This window comes from Somniosus microcephalus, chromosome 9 (genome assembly GCF_052327205.1).
Source record: "Somniosus microcephalus isolate GS21.2 chromosome 9, FLI_Smic_1.0, whole genome shotgun sequence".
In the NCBI taxonomy this organism is placed as follows: Eukaryota; Metazoa; Chordata; class Chondrichthyes; order Squaliformes; family Somniosidae; genus Somniosus; species Somniosus microcephalus.
Genome location: NC_140995.1, coordinates 241,680,802 through 241,687,227, shown reverse-complemented (window position 1 = coordinate 241,687,227; position 6,426 = coordinate 241,680,802).

The window sequence follows — 6,426 nt, the reverse complement described above, 5'->3', positions numbered from 1 at the left end:
TCCACAAATGAATAATAAAAAGGGTACCCAGCACACTCCAGCAATATCCAATTTTAAGCAAGGATTACTACAGTTCCAGGAACAGCACCTCATCTTTCGATTAGGCACTTTACAGCCTTCTGGACTCAGTTCAACAATTTAAGACCATAACCTCTGCCCCTATTTTTTCCCCCTCACATGGCAGCTGTTGATCATTTTGCCATTGCCATTTACACTTCATAAATCATCTTTTGTTTCTTAACTTGTCCCTTTTGCCTTGCACCATCATCCCCTCTGTCTCAATCTCTCCTGCCTTCCATCATATCACAGCCCTTCCCTTTTGTGGTTTCCCTCCCCTCCCCTTGCTTAAAAACCCGAGTCATCTCCAGCTTTTTCCAGTTCTGACGCAGGGTCATCAATCTGACATGTTAACCGTTTCTCACTCGGCAGACGCTGCCTGACCTACTGAGTATTTCCAACATTTTCAGTTTTTAATTATTTCCAGCAACTGCAGTATTTTGCTTTTGGATTACCACAGCTCCTTTGAGAGCACTTTTATTCACATTTACTGCCATTGGGGGAAAATGCTGCCAATTTAAGTAGACTTTAACCCTGAGCTTCTGACCTGTCTTCAATATGTTCTACACGATTTTGGTCAGCCTGAGAAGGAATGGTATCAGTGACGAGGAAACAGTTTACAGCAGGCTTCAGTCTCCTTATGCTGTGATATCAGTAACTACATCAGCATACACATCTTAAATTTATCAGAACATATTCCACTGGTACAGCCAGTCACAACTCAACAGTTTACAACAAGCCCTGAGCAGAAGCTAGAATCTGGGTGCCACAGTGTTAATTCTACCGCGGGGGGGGTGGAAGAGAAGAAAGAAACAGGGATGGTAATCTGGGCAAACTATTGACTGTTCATGACAGAGCAGCAGGGACTGAATGAATGGGTAGGAGCAGAGGCCAAGTGTTTTTGCTAACTGGGCGGTGGTCCGCTCTCCCTGTACAAGTAAACTGGAGAGAATATATAACGGTCCCGTCTGCTGAAAGTGGTTCCAAAGCAACAAGGCGTAAGAAAGCAAGTGCGAGGAGCGGCCTGGAACCAGTCCCCAGCCACACTCATTTAATCGGCGTTACCCACGACAGGCCGCAGATCTTGTGACTGGGTGGAAGCAGCCAACCCTGCCAGAGTCGGCACCGCCTGTTACAGGAATCTCTCTCTCTCCAGACAGAGTGGAAACTGCACACAGCCACTCCCAATAAGGCACTCACTCGGGGCAGTGGTGACTAATCCCACTCCCGGGGACAGGAGGACCGTCTCCCAACAACTCAAATAACGGGACCTGTCCACACAGGAAGCTGCCACGAAATGTTCACCGAGACTCGGGCGCGTGGCCGAGCTTTTCCTGTTTGCATTGGCCGGAAAATAGGGAGGGGCGGTTGGTAGTTTAATAATAAATCCGACAGCAAATACTGCAGATGCTGGAAATGAAACAGAAACAGCTGGAAAAACTCAGCAGGCCAGGCAACATCGGTGGAGAAACAGGAAATTAAACAGATGAGAAAGCAAGTTAGGGGCTGGGGAATGGGGAGGGGATGAAAGAACAAGGAAAGGTTTGAGAGGTGAAGAGACAGTCAGAGATATTCAAGGAGACCAGATGGCAATCAGACAGATTAAGAATCAAAGGATAGCTCCAGGTGAAGTGTGAAATGCACTGGCAGAATGAGACAGCTGCCCTGTGCGAGAGAAAAAAGGCACAAACCAACGGTGTGGATAAAAAAAATATATATAATAGGGGCCGAGGTTATGATCTGAAATTGTTGAACTAGAGAGAGAGTCCAGAAGGCTGTGAAGTGTCTAATTGGAAGATGAGGTGCCGGCAGTTCTGACCCAGGGCAGCCCAGCCCAGCCTTCCCACAGATGTCCAGAGGGCTGCTGTATATCGCCAGTTTGACTTCACATTTCCCATTCAATACATTTCTACTACACACCAGCTGCCCCTCCCTTGGGGCAGAGTTAAAGCCACTTCACCCCCCCCCCCCCTTCCCATACAGGGAGCTCCCAGCAAACCACAGCACTCCATTTTCCCATTAGCCCATACCACCAGTGACTAGTGCTTTGTGTTCTGACTGTGGGTTTAACCACCCGAGGTCCCAGTCCTGCAGACAGACTGAGCTCCCAGGAGGTCCCGGCCCTGCAGACACAGTCTGAGCTCCCAGGAGATCCCAGCCCTGCAGACAGTCTGAGCTCCCAGGAGATCCCAGCCCTGCAGACACAGTCTGAGCTCCCGGCCTGCCAGACAGTCCAAGCTCCCAGGAAATCCTGGTCCTGCAGACACAGACTGAGCTCCCAAACAGTCTCGACCCAGCAGATCCCAGTCCTGCAAACGTATTCAGTTCTAGACCCCACACATTAGGAAGGATATAAGCACCTTGGAGCAGTTGCAACAGAGAGTCACTAGAATACCAGGACTGAAAGGGTTAAATTACACAGACCGGTTGCACAGGCCAGGCCTCTACTGCCCCGAGTGATGATGATTAAGAGTGATCTAATTGAGGTGTTAAATATTTAAAGGATTTGATCGGGCAGCGAGATTTTTTTTCCAATCGAGAGTCCAAAACATGGAGGCATCACATTAGAGCCAGGCCATTCAGGGATGATGAGCGCAGCTTCACAAAAGGTCACACAAATCCAGGACCCCAAAAATTCCAAACTGAGAATGATAGATGAGTTAAGCAAGGGTGACATAACTGAGGCAGGTTGATGGATTTGAGATACTGATCAACCAGGATATAAATAAACAGCAGAATAGGATCAAGGGGCTGAATAACCACCTCTTGTCTCTAGAGACTGAGCAGCCCTTGAGACCCCAGCCTGGCAGCAATCACCGACCGTCCCTCTCTCTGGCCTCCCCCCCCCACCCCCCTCCCTCCCCAGACAGGGCAGGCCTTCCTCCCCCCCCCCCCCCCACCCCCCCACCCCCCCCCCCCCCACAGACAGGGCAGGCCTTCCTCCCCTCCCAAAGGGCAGGCCTTCCTCCCCTCCCCCCCCCCCACAGACAGGGCAGGCCTTCCTCCCTCCCTCCCCAGACAGGGCAGGCCTTCCCCCCCCCCCCCACACAAACAGGGCAGGCCTTCCTCCCCTCCCCCCCCCCCACAGACAAGGCAGGCCTTCCTCCCCCCCCCCCCCCACAGACAGGGCAGGCCTTCCTCCCCTCCCAAGACAGGGCAGGCCTTCCTCCCCCCCCCCAGACAGGGCAGGCCAGGCCTTCCTCCCCCCCCCTCCCCACAGGCAGGGCAAGACCACCCCCCCCCCCCCCCCTCCTCCTCTTCCCCACAGGCAGGGCAAGACCACCCCCCCCCTCCTCCCCACAGGCAGGGCAAGACCCCCCCCCCCCCCTCCCCTCCTCTTCCCCACAGGCAGGGCAAGACCCCCCCCCCCCCCCCTCCTCCTCTTCCCCACAGGCAGGGCAAGACCACCCCCCCCCTCCTCCCCACAGGCAGGGCAAGACCCCCTCCCCTCCTCTTCCCCACAGGCAGGGCAAGACCCCCCCCCCCCCCTCCTCACAGGCAGGGCAGCCTAGCGATCGAAAAAGGCAGACACAGGCAGACCAGGCTGCCAAGAGAAGACAGGATATGCTCTCACTGCAGTCAGGGAGTAGTTGAGACAGAGATGCACTTCCTCACAGCCTGTGGAAAATATCAGGGCATCAGAGAGAATTTCTATCAAAAATTCTCACAAATATGCCCTGAATTCAGAAATCTGACTGACAACCAAAAACTCCCATTCCTACTGGGGGAGGAGAGAAGCTGTGTAACACTGGCGGCACACTATGTTACAGCTTGCCATGAACAGAGGGACAACCAGTAAACTAAGACAAGAGTATATATAAACAAGGCGAAAATATATTTATAAACTCAGGGATATACCTGTTTATACACTATGAATGGAACCGCGTTTATGTGTTCAACCATAAATGTATTTTGATGCTTTGGCAACATAAGATGTATCTTATCATGCCAATAAAGCGATTTGTATTGTATTGTATTGTATTGCATTGCAAGACCCTCTCCCCCCCTCCTCCCCACAGGCAGGGCAAGACCCTCTCCCCCCTCCTCCCCACAGGCAGGGCAAGACCCTCTCCCCCCTCCTCCCCACAGGCAGGGCAAGACCCTCTCCCCCCCTCCTCCCCACAGGCAGGGCAAGACCCTCTCCCCCCCTCCTCCCCACAGGCAGGGCAAGACCCTCTCCCCCCTCCTCCCCACAGGCAGGGCAAGACCCTCTCCCCCCTCCTCCCCCACAGGCAGGGCAAGACCCTCTCCCCCCTCCTCCCCACAGGCAGGGCAAGACCCTCTCCCCCCTCCTCCCCACAGGCAGGGCAAGACCCTCTCCCCCCTCCTCCCCACAGGCAGGCAAGACCCTCTCCCCCCTCCTCCCCACAGGCAGGGCAAGACCCTCTCCCCCCTCCTCCCCACAGGCAGGGCAAGACCCTCTCCCCCCCCTCCTCCTCCTCCCCACAGGCAGGCAAGACCCCCCCCCCCTCCTCCTCCCCACAGGCAGGGCAAGACCCCCCCCCCTCCTCCTCCCCACAGGCAGGGCAAGACCCCCCCCCCCCCTCCTCCCCACAGGCAGGGCAAGACCCCCCCTCCTCCCCACAGGCAGGGCAAGACCCCCCCTCCTCCCCACAGGCAGGGCAAGACCCCCCCCCTCCTCCCCACAGGCAGGGCAAGACCCCCCCCTCCTCCCCACAGGCAGGGCAAGACACCCCCCCCCCCCTCAGACAGGGCAAGACACCCCCCTCCCCACAGGCAGGGCAAGACCCTCTCCCCCCTCCTCCCCACAGGCAGGGCAAGACCCTCTCCCCCCTCCTCCCCACAGGCAGGGCAAGACCCTCTCCCCCCTCCTCCCCACAGGCAGGGCAAGACCCTCTCCCCCCTCCTCCCCACAGGCAGGGCAAGACCCTCTCCCCCCCCTCCTCCTCCCCACAGGCAGGCAAGACCCCCCCCCTCCTCCTCCCCACAGGCAGGGCAAGACCCCCCCCCCCTCCTCCTCCCCACAGGCAGGGCAAGACCCCCCCCCCCCTCCTCCTCCCCACAGGCAGGGCAAGACCCCCCCTCCTCCCCACAGGCAGGGCAAGACCCCCCCTCCTCCCCACAGGCAGGGCAAGACCCCCCCTCCTCCCCACAGGCAGGGCAAGACCCCCCCTCCTCCCCACAGGCAGGGCAAGACAACCCCCCCCCCTCAGACAGGGCAAGACACCCCCCCCCCTCCTCCCCACAGGCAGGGCAAGACCCCCCCCCCCTCCTCCCCACAGGCAGGGCAAGACCCCCCCCCCCCCCCCTCCTCCCCACAGGCAGGGCAAGACCCCCCCCCCTCCTCCCCACAGGCAGGGCAAGACCCCCCCCCCTCCTCCCCACAGGCAGGGCAAGACCCCCCCCCCCCCCCCCCCTCCTCCTCCTCCCCACAGGCAGGGCAAGACCCCCCCTCCTCCCCACAGGCAGGGCAAGACCCCCCCTCCTCCCCACAGGCAGGGCAAGACCCCCCCCCCCCTCCTCCCCACAGGCAGGGCAAGACCCCCCCTCCTCCCCACAGGCAGGGCAAGACCCCCCCTCCTCCCCACAGGCAGGGCAAGACCCCCCTCCTCCCCACAGGCAGGGCAAGACCCCCCCTCCTCCCCACAGGCAGGGCAAGACCCCCCCCTCCTCCCCACAGGCAGGGCAAGACCCCCCCCTCCTCCCCACAGGCAGGGCAAGACACCCCCCCCCCCCTCCTCCCCACAGGCAGGGCAAGACACCCCCCCCCCCCTCCTCCCCACAGGCAGGGCAAGACCCCCCCCCCCCTCCTCCCCACAGGCAGGGCAAGACACCCCCCCCCCCCTCCTCCTCCCCACAGGCAGGGCAAGACCCTCCCCTCCTCCTCCCCACAGGCAGGGCAAGACCCTCCCCCCCTCCTCCCCACAGGCAGGGCAAGACCCCCCCCCCCTCCTCCCACAGGCAGGGCAAGACCCCCCCCCCCCCCTCCTCCCCACAGGCAGGGCAAGACCCCCCCCCCCCCCCCCCCCCCCTCCTCCCCACAGGCAGGGCAAGATACAACATAGCTGATTACCTGACCATGGTAAAGGATAACAAACTGAGAAGAACCTTGACAAGGTACAGACTTAGCGAACATAGCCTAGCGATCGGAAAAGGCAGACACAGGCAGACCAGGCTGCCAAGAGAAGACAGGATATGCTCTCACTGCAGTCAGGGAGTAGTTGAGACAGAGATGCACTTCCTCACAGCCTGTGGAAAATATCAGGGCATCAGAGAGAATTTCTATCAAAAATTCTCACAAATATGCCCTGAATTCAGAAATCTGACTGACAACCAAAAACTCCCATTCCTACTGGGGGAGGAGAGAAGCTGTGTAACACTGGCGGCACACTATGTTACAGCTTGCCA